Source organism: Dryas octopetala, chromosome 5, assembly GCF_963921425.1.
Source record: "Dryas octopetala chromosome 5, drDryOcto1.1, whole genome shotgun sequence".
NCBI lineage: Eukaryota > Viridiplantae > Streptophyta > Magnoliopsida > Rosales > Rosaceae > Dryas > Dryas octopetala.
The window spans coordinates 7,292,249-7,303,589 of record NC_141370.1 but is presented as its reverse complement, the minus strand read 5'-3'; the positions used below and the strand labels follow the sequence as shown (position 1 = coordinate 7,303,589).

The 11,341-nt window shown below is 37.3% G+C and overlaps 1 long non-coding RNA gene across 2 annotated transcripts; it reads left to right on the top strand.

Annotated features, from left to right (window-relative positions):
• Positions 1-7,041: 7,041 nt before the first annotated feature.
• LOC147283893 (uncharacterized) lies at positions 7,042-10,618 on the top strand. 2 transcript variants are annotated; one of them, XR_015122404.1, is made up of 4 exons: positions 7,042-7,651; positions 7,790-7,867; positions 8,053-10,269; positions 10,486-10,618. It is a non-coding gene; the product is annotated as an uncharacterized LOC147283893 (long non-coding RNA). The 2 variants fall into 2 exon arrangements; XR_015122403.1 differs by having other exon boundaries at positions 7,042-7,665.
• The last annotated feature ends 723 nt before the right edge of the window (positions 10,619-11,341 follow it).

Genomic DNA, 11,341 nt, shown 5'->3' with positions numbered 1-11,341 from the left:
TGCATGTCTTGTCACTGAAGTCTACATTGACCTGATCACCACCACCTCCATCAACTTGGTATTTATTACCCCCATTCCAACTAGCAGTGTACCTTGAAATATCAACTTTCTTAACCTCTAGCTTCTTTTGGATCTTAGGGCAAATATCTCATGGACACTTCAACATCTTATCCCTCCTAACATGAATTCTTTTCATCAACATGGTTCTAATCATTTCTAGCATTGTGAGAATGGGTTTGCATCTGGCCACCAAAATCACATTATTGAAACTTTTACATAAGTTGTTCAAGAATAATCACATTTGGGGAAACAATTGAAATGAGACCTACTCCATTGATGCGTTAACCTTTTGAGTAGTCACTTGTGAGCTTCATCAAACAGTTTCTTTACAGCCTTCATATTCTTGTTGAAATGCCTCACATGAGTGGCCCTTGCACAGTTCCACAAGGCATTCTTTAAAGCCTTGCCTTTGTGCTCAGTCTTGAAGTTTGTGTACAAGTGTCTCACGCAAAACCTGTGAGCAGAATTTGGCAAGACCACCTGAAATGCAGGAATCAACCCTTTTTGCTTGTCTGATATAAAGGTCCAATCATGATCTCTTACAACTCCAATGTTTTCAGCTAGCAATTCTAAAAACCAGACCCATCATTGTTCTCAACCTCAACAATTGCATAAGCTATCACCTAAGTTTCATAATTAGCATCCACACCTACTGCAGAGAGCAATTGCCCCCCAAATGGTGTCTTCAAGTGACAATCATCTAATCCCACGAGTGGCCTATACCCTCTCTTAAAACCCTCCTTGCATGCCTCCAAACATATGTAAATCCTCTTGAAGTTCCCTTCCTCACATTCAACCTTTGCTGTTGTACTAGGGACATTGAACCTTTGCTGTTGTACTAGGGTTAGTCCTCATAAGCTCATGACAGTAGTCTCTAACCCTACTATATTGCTCTGCATAACAACCCTCGATCACTTTCTTTGTCATTCTCGGTGCCGTATAAGCTTATGTCTTGGTACACCTAACATTCCACACAGCCTCCACATTTTGCATCAATGCATCTATTGGGATTATAGGGTTCAGTTTGATTTTTTCCACAAACTTACCCATTATCTACTTGCTAAAAACATTCATGTTGTTGTGATCTCAATGACACATGTGCACCTTCATCATCTTTTTTATTTGAAGTGAGTCATCTTTGTGCCTCTTTCCAACTCTCATGAAAAAAGAACAAACTTCAGCACATGTCACCCACAATTTAAATGACTCGTTCCTCCTGAACTTCATACTTCCATATCCATTTAGAATTGAATACTCAATCTTTGCTGCCCTAAAAACCTTGGCATCACTGAATATCAACCCTTTTTGGAACTTTGGGTTCACCATGTCAATAGTAGGTTTGAACTCATACCACTTTTTATGGGTCATTTTTATCAGAGTCTACCACACTGTGCAAGTCATCAGAGTCATAGTCTTCATCACCATCCACGATCTCTCTCACATCCAAGTCATGCACACCAACCTCTGGTAGCACATGCATGGTATTTTTATTTCCTCTTTGATTCCCTTCACTCTACTTCAGTTGAGGTCTCATCCTTATGTGCAGTTGAGGTCTCATCTTCATGTGCAGTTGAGTTCTCATCCTATGCAACAGCTGCATGCTTTATAGGCATGCATTACAAGAAAAATATCAATAGATATCCCCTCTTTTATATCAGATTTGAAATAACTGATATTGTAAAAGTTATAACATTAGTTAATTTTTTTGCTAATATCTGAACTCTAATAAGAAATCACATTTTTTTTCCATCTGATATATAATGTTTTCCCTCTTTAAAAAATTTTATAAAACATCAGTTTAGACTGTCAATTGATATCTTAAGGCCTTCCACAATGCAGTCTGGAACTGAACCTCAAACCCAATTTTTGGGTATAAAATGGGTATAGCCCATTCACAATGGGCCGAAATGTAATCTCCATAATTTTTTGAGACCCAAAAACTATCCCTAGTTTTGGGTATAGACTATACCCAAAACCAAAATGAATGGTTGGCCCACAAAAAATAAAAAATTGATACTCTTTCTTATTCACATGAAAGCAACCTATGGGACCCACTAGAGCATGAAGGAATAGGGAGCTGCCACATCAGCCGACAGCCCCTTGCAGCTCCTGCATGTCCTTTAATCAATTCCCATGCCATTTAATCAATTCCTCTCCTTACAATGAAATGCTACAACAGCTCCCTACCAAATTGAATGGTTAGCCCAAAAAAGGTGGGCCATGCGGGCCATTTGAAAATGAATGGTGGAGATTTACGTGCCGTTGAAGATCAACAGCCCAAACAATTTAAATGTCATTTTGAAAAAAAATAAATAAATAATAATAATAATAATAATAAATATGGAAAAAATCAAAAAAAAAAAAAGTCAAAAAAAAGTCTGAAAAATTTCTTAAAATTCTCTATAATTTTATAACGGCTAGTATACCAAAAATTCTATATAAACCTCATTCTTCTTATTTTTTTTCTTAACATCTTTCTCTCTTTTACACCACATTTTCATGAAATTTAGTGAATTCAATATGGTTAAAGGTCTTGGTTGGGCCAAAGATGAAAATATTGCTCTAGTTCAAGCTTGGCTAGAGAAGTCTCCAAATTTGGAACTCGGTGCACAACAAAAAAATGATGTATTATGGGCCGAAGGTTACATTGTTTTTCAGCGTAATTTGGGCACACCAACGAGCAGAACAATGGGCGCAATTAGATCACGGTGGAAGGACATTGCCGCCTTTTGCAACAAATTTTATGCCTTGTTTTTTGATGCCGAAAGGAGACGTCAAATCGCTGCGAAATCAGACGATGTGGTAAGTTTTATTTTATGAATGTATATATTTAATTGAATGTTGTATGTTTATTCCATTGTTAATACTTGATAATTTATTCATGTGCCATAATTTTTATAGTTTGCGGATGCACTTGAGATATATAAAGACAAGCACAATGGAAAAAAGTTTAGCATGCTCTATGTTTGGAAGAATTTAAAAGAATGCGTCAAGTACTCAGCTGCAAATTCAACTGTGCGGGTCAGAGATCAAGACGCACAGACCGATTAAACACCGGATGATCAAGATGAGACTTGCCTTGATACAGATGATGACCCACCATCATGGCAACCGGTAGGCCCGTCACGCCCAAGGCCACTAGGAAGAAATAAAGCAAAGTGGGCCAAAGCAGCTGATCCCCACCAAATTCATATGTTATAGGCCATTGACGAATATAATGATAGGTCACGTGTAGCTGAGGAAATGAGACATGACAGAGAAAGGGCAAGGCAAGAAAGAGAAGTGGCAAGAGACATGGCATGGGAAGCAAGAGAAAGGGCGAATGAAGCAAGAGAAAAAGCGAGAGAAACAAGAGAACAGGTGAAGCTTGAGAGGGCGATAGAATGGGAGGAAGGTCAGATTATGGACAAAGACTTGACAAACATGAATGACATGCAAAGAGAGTATTGAGGATCAAAGCAAGCTCAAATAATTGCAAGAAGACGTGCACGTGCTACCTCTATTTCAGTGGGATACTACCCGGATATGACCGACCTTAACCAGTCATACCCAAGGTACCCTCCAAATAATTAGTGGATTTGAATTATGTTTTTATTATGTCTGAGAGTTGAATTATGTTTTTATTATGCTTGAGAGTAAAATTATGTTTAAGATTTGAATTATTATGTTTAAAGTGATTATTCCCCTACCGGTAGGATTTGAATTATGTAGTGAATTTGAAGTGACTATTCATGTACCCTGCATGAAATAACTATTCACGCACCCTGCATGAAGTGACTATTCACGTACCCTACATGATATGACTATTCACGTACCCTACATGAAGTGAATATTCACTAACCCTTCATGATATGACTATTCACATACCCTGTATGAAATGATAGGTCACGTACCCTATTATTATGAACTCTCTATAAATTGTGATAACTTCGTCCATTGAAATTCACATAGTTTTTATCTATTCAAGGTAATTTCTCATCCGATCAAAACTTCGATGAATCCTTTCAACTATGCATCGTCTTCATCATCATCTTCGAGTCCTCCCGAGATCAAGTATGACGATTCTGATACTAGTTACGAGAGGGTAGAGGAAGACAGAAGGCTGATGAGGTGTGTAATTATGTCCATGGGGCAATCAGTCGTCGCCCCACGTCCACGTCACGGTGGTACGTGTTCTCGTCGGCGTTACACACTTCAGGATAGGGAAGGCGCTCACAAGAGGCTGATGCATAATTACTTTATCCCTGCACCATAAAAGACACAGTGACGTTTCAGAGACGCTTCCGTATGCATCAACCCTTATTCAACAAGATTCTGAACGATGTGTGCCTCCATGATGATTGTTTGCAATCCAGGCCAGATGCCCTCGGTAGACTTGGTTGCACACCCCATCAGAAGGTGACTGCAATATTGAGAGTGATGGCATATGGCCAACCCCTCGATGGGGTTGTAGAGCTACTAACCATTAGCCAGGGCACCATAAAAGATGCACTATATAAGTTTTGTCGAGCCATTACCCACGTTTATGAGGAGGAGTACTTCACAGACCTAACTTGGAGGATATGAGAAGACTCATGCGAAAGGAGCTCCAAAGAGGATTTCCAGGAATGATTGGAAGCTTAGACTGCATGCACTGGGTGCGGCAAAATTGCCTCATGGCTGAGCAAGCTCACTATCGTGGGCACTATCATACATCTACCGTTATTTTGGAAGCAGTTGCCTCATACGACTCGTGGATTTGGCATGCAAACTTCAGATTTTCGAGTTCTAACAATGACATTACCGTGTTGGACTGCTCACACCTTTTTGATTGGGAGATATCTGAAAGAGCCCACAGGATGAAATACAGTGTCAATGATGTAAAATTCAAAATCTCATACTATCTTGCTGACGGGATCTACCCCAAGTGGGCGACTCTAATTTCATCAATACGCAATCCAGTTTCGGAACCTCACAGGTTGTTTGCGAGGAAACAAGAGGGCTTCCGTAAAGATGTGGAGAGGGCGTTTGAGATTTTAAAAGCCCGATGGCAAATTATCAAACAACCCGCTCGTTATTGGGATATGGATGATATGGGTTATATCATGAAAGCGTGCATAATATTGCACAATATGATTGTCGATGATGAGCGACAACAAGATGATCCAACCTGGTAGGAGTTTAACGTGGAAGAGGCGATTAGAAGAGCAGAATCAGAGTATGACGGCGTGGAACCAATCATACAAGGTGGGCCTCCATCATCTTTACCTGAGGAGAATGTCCGTCGCAATTAGATTAGGAATAAGCGTGTGAATGAACACTTGAAGGAAAATTTGATTAAGCACGTATGGATCCAAGCGGGAAGCGCACCACATGCTTGAGGGGCCAATGTTGTTTAGATCATGTGTTTGTGGTTTAGTTTATGTGTTTGTATTGTGAAATGAATTAAATTGTATTGTGTTTAACGTTTTTAATATTAATATATTAATATTGGTGTCATTTTGAAGAGCTAATTAAATTATTAATAATGATATAATATTCTTAATCATAAAATATTTTAAATATTTAATTAAATAGCACTTAATCAATTTTAAGATTAAGTAAATGAGTTAAATATTAATATCCTCATATTTGGGCATCAACACCATTGTGTTAATGATCCCCAAAATCTATATTTTTACACTTTTTGATCCCCAAAATTATTTGGGTATTGGGTATTTGGGGATCCCCATTGTAGAAGGCCTAACACACCACTTATAAATTTTTTTTTCCTACCACCCAAATACACCTGATATCTAATGTTTTAATTTTTCCTTATATTTTATAAGCTTATTTGCACATTTGGCACCTGATTTTAAGGTTTTGTCTCAATTTACCCCCTTATATTTTTTTGTCTCACATAACCCCATAAACTTTTATGCCGTGTCCTACATTGCCCGATTCCGTCAACTCCGTCTACACCACCGTTAAAAATGCTGACGTGGCATCTACATGGCGGGGTAATTTCGTCTTTGGGGTTGGCATGTGCAGGGGGAGAGAAAGAGAGAGAGATATATATATATATATGATGGGTGGGGCGTGGCTGGCAATTTGTGGGTAGAGGTGGGGTGAGGCAGGGGGTGGACGGGGATAGGTAGGCGGGGAGAGAGGGAGCTGGGTGGGTGGGTGGGGGGGTGGGGTGGGTAGGGTGGATGAGGCTGGTTTGGGGTGGTGGACGGGGATAGGTAGGCGGGGAGGGAGGGGGCTAGGTGGGTGGGGTGGACGGGGCTGTGTTCGGAGGGTGGACGGGGATTGGTGGCAGGGAGGGAGGGGGGTTGGGAGGAGTGCGACGGGTTCGGGTGGGTTGGGTTGGTTTGGGGGGGAGGTGCGACACTGCGACGGTGGAGGGGGTGGCCGGGTGGGGTGGGGAGGGGGAGGGGACTGGCATGCGCAGGGAAGGAAGGGGTTTGGTTTTTTTTTAAAAAAAATTTTAATTGATTTTAAATATGTTATTTTTAAAATATTATTTTAATTTAAAGTTTTATTATTTTATTAATTTAAATATTGTTTTAAAAATATTTTATGGTTGAAATGACAAAATTACCCTTCCACGTCAGCATTTTTAATTGTGGTGTAGACAGAGTTGACGGAATCGGGCAATGTGGGACACGGCATAAAAGTTCAGAGGGTTATGTGAGACAAAAATATAAAGGGGTAAATTGAGACAAATCCTTAAAATCAGGTGTCAAATATGCAAATAAGCCTATTTTATTAACACATCAGTCTAACATATCAACTGATATTTTATCTACATAAGTATGACCCCACTTAAAATTATTGTCCTACCAGACTGTTAGACACTAACCCTCACAAAGCTCAGACACAAACCCACAAACCCAAAACACACACATACACACACACACACACACACACACATACACACATTATCTTTCTCTCTCTCTCTCTCTCTCTCTCTCTCTCTCTCTCTCTCTCTCTCTCTCTCTCTCTCTCTCTCTCTCTCTCTCTCTCTCTCCCCTCTTCTCCTTCGCGCTCTCTCTCCCTGCGAACTCGATCTCTTCTCATTCTCGTTGTCCAGCGAGTGTGGCCGGCGAGATGACCACCACTCTCTTCCTTTTCTTCTCCTCTCTCTTTCCTTGTACTTCACTCGCCCTGAAACCAAGCCAGAAACCCTAATCGAGCCACACAGACCCGATGGTCTTCTCCGACGATCTTCTAATCCTGACGGAGTCGTGGCCCAAATCCGGCCACAATGGGTTACTCTCGTCGATATGTTTCTATCCATGGCCTTCACTTACCTCGACAGCCATGCACGACAGCAGTTTGAAGGCTACAAAGCCACGACTTCTTGAGCTATTTTACGGCGAGAGAGGCGGCGTATGACGGCAACTTCACCTTGGTAAACCCCAACATTGAGTCGCCTAAGACTTCATTGAGCTTCATGTAGCCTCAGCCTGCAACTCCGTCTTCGATCTCGTTTAGGGTTTTTTTTTTTTTTTTTTGAATATCTGATTTCTTTCTCTCTCAATTTGCTCTTGATTTTATACTTTGGTTTTGTAGGTGAATAGATTGTGGTTCTGAGCTAAGAGATCGATTTCAAGGATTTATTTAAGAGGTTGGCTTAACAGGGTACGGGGTGTGTGTGTGTGTGTGTGTGTTTGTATAACTTATTTAATTAATTATATAGGGTACAAATGTATACTTTTAATTAATTTATGTGTTTTTTTATTATAAATTTTCGTGTTTTTTGCAGCCCATCATTGAGCCACCAACTCTTGCCCACCACCGTGCCCATCCTCCACCTTGACTCACCAATGATCCACCAACTTAGGTAAAGGAATAAACGATTATTTTTTTTCCTGGTTTTTGGTGGTTTGATTTTTGTTTTCTGTTATTCTTTCACTAGTATTTGTTATATATGGTGGGTTATGAGTTCCGTATGCTTCTATTATTTAACCTTTATCCTAAATTGGTGTGTTTTGTATAAAGCTATTGTTTTATCTATTTTTTGTGCAGGTGCTTTGGAACTCCCATTACGTACATGTGTCATGACTAATGATGTACTTGCAAATATATCCCTTTCTGGTTTCTAATATGATATTTATTATCCAGCTATGTTGTCTTCTATTTATATTGTATTTTTCTAATGGCTGAAATAGTTGATTGTTCACCAAGTGCTGCATATATGGGATGCCTACTCATTGCTCTACTTTTAAAGTTTTTGTAAGATTTCTTGTAGCTTTCTTTGATTTTTTTATCTTTTTTACACTAGAACAAGTAAATAACATGTACTCTAATTTATTTATGCTAAAAACAAGAACTCTAATTCATTTCACTACACGTAAATGCAGAGGGAAATTAAGAAAAAGTGAAAATCATAGTGTTAGTTCCCTGTGTTAATCCAAAAGAAGGTACTGCTAGCTAGCTATTAATCTAGCTGAAGCTAATGTACCTCTACATTCTTTGATCATAAGTTTATATATATACATATAGCAACTAGTAAGTGCTCCAATTCTTAGTTTGTCTTTAATAGCCAACTTGTAAGTTGAGTGCTTTTCTTTTAGATCTTATGATTCTTATTCAAGTGTATATGCATGAGTTATATAGAATGCTCAAAGCGATAAAGATATATTACAAAGAAAAGTTATATTTATATATTGTGACATTGTTGCATTATATTTATACGAGTTAATTACACTTACATCCCCTAAGGTTTATCGTTTTTTCACATACACCCCCTGGGGTTTCAATAATTACACATACACCCCCTGAGGTTTCAAAACGGTTGCATATAACCCCTATATGAGATGAAAAATGATAAAAAAAATTATACAAAAAAGCATGTTAATGGGTAAAATGACCTAATAAGATTACTCAAGGTGTAAGGTCTAACCTCAATACAAATATTTTTTTTTGTTTATTTATTTTTTTCTCTTGTAGGGGGTTATATACAATAGTTTTGAAACCTCAGGGGGTGTATGTGTAATTATTGAAACTCCAAGAGGTATATGTGAAAAGACGATAAACCTCAGGGGTTGTAAGTGTAATTAACTCTATTTATACATATATTGTCTAGCAATATGCATCTCTATAAATTTAATTAATTAGATAAAAAAAGTTTCATATCACCGTTTACAATAGTCCTAAATTGTTCGTCACTAATGCCCTAATTTCTTGTAGTGTTTATTTCTGGGAACTGGGGTTTGATTTTGGAATTAGGGTTATAGGCAGAGAGAACTTCGATTTCTTGCAAGGTATAGGTTTATGGAAATTAAAACAAAATATGGTTTGGTTTCTGGTTTCTGGTTTTTGGTTCTTGTAGGGTTTAACTTTATATTGCAGACTAAGCTCATACCTGTTGTTGGTCCGATTCCTTCTCTCTTTTCAGGTACTCACTATGATCCTTACCATAACCTTCTCTGCATAGTTTATGGCTGCAAACAAGGTCAAATAATTTCTCTGACCTTCTTAGTGCATAGGCTTTTTCCAACTTGAGAGTGATTAAATAGGTCTTTTATATTTCCAGTGCTCCTTGCATGTCACTAATAGGCTAGCTGCAAATAAAGTGCAAAGATCTTGCCTTTATAGTCTACTTTCATCCCTCTTGGCCAAAAAAAAAATAGTCTACTTTCATCCCTACAAAAGTGATTTTTATAGTTTTATTTATGAGGGGCAACAAACTGATGAGCATTTTTATTCATGCTATATTGTTTGACAGTATTTGAAACCAACCATAAAATCAACATGACTGTGGCTTATTAATTTATTTTCCCTTCAAAGCCAAGGTTTTGTATTTCTTTGATTGTTCCATATCCAATGATGGTTTAGATTTTCATTACAGGAGCTTGATCTTGTAGTTCACATTGTGTACAGAACGATGGATCACTAGTGGGCTACAGTTAAAATGCAATAATGATATTTTTTTTGTCATTTTGGAAGGTAATGATGATTCATTGTGCATATGTTTATTGTGATTGCATGAGTTTGATCCATTCTCATTGACCATCGATGGGGATAAACTTTGTGGTCGTGGAACCACTAGCTGATTGCTTGGGGCATGTTGAACTTGTAATTGAGCTCATGAGAAGGCTGGGGGAGACAAAGCCAAAATTGAAGTCAACTACATGTGGTGGTTGTCTTGATTGCAAATGAAGAGAATTCCGCCATTTCAGGAGTTGGTGTGGATGCACTCATAAAGGATGGGCTACTCAGTAAGCTAAAGGAAGGTCCTCTGTAAGTAATTTGCATTTCTTAAAAAACAAAAGGACAACTAAGAAACATCACTCTGATTTATTCTGTTTTATCTTATAAAGAGAATGATTATTCTCTTTTTTTGCTCTGATTTTGTTTTCTGTTTTATCTTTATAAAGAGAATGATTATTCTTTTTTTTTTTTTTTTTTCTATTTCAGTTCAGTTTTAGTCATTAGCTTCTATGTTCTTAAATGTAGATTAGAAGATAGTGCAAATGACATCATTTGGCGTAATGGCTAGTGAAGAGAATTATGAGGAAAGAAAGGATCAGAACAGAGGATGAACTTGTTTGGCTAAGTCATTCCAAATTTTTTTGTTTTTTTTTTTATTTTTATTTTTTTTGTAATTGAGATACATTTTATATCTTGGTTTGAATACAATTGATATCTTCTAATAATATGTAACTTACAAGTTTTGTTGGATATTGTACTGTACTCCCTTTTTGGGGTACTTTTTGAATGTTATTGGTGCTTGGAATATAAAATATATGGGAATTGAAGATTTTATACTTGCACAAATTTCAGGCCATTTCAAATTACAGGCATAATTGTATGTTTAATTCATTGATATCCCTTTTAAGTGAAAAAAAACTAATATATATCATACATTCCAAATCCCTTTTTTAGACTTGAAATAATAAACAATATCAGTTTCAGTCTAAAAACTAAAATGTTATACTGTTTTGATATTAAATTCTCTTTCATACTTGATATATAAACAATGTTTAGATATCAGGGTCTGTTTCATACCTGATATTGATATCAAAATTACATATTAGATTTTACCATATACCTGATATTGATATCATGATTTTAAATCATGTTTTACCTCAAACCTGATATTGATAACATGGTTTTATATCATATTCTACCTCAAACATGATATTGATACTATGGTTTTATATTATATTCTAACTCAAATACAATATCTATTAACCATAACTATTAATACTCGGATTTTATAGATACCAGAAATAATATCAAATTGGATATCCATTTTGTATTTAGGACATCAGGTTAAAAAAAAAAAAAAAGATATATAAACAATGTTTAC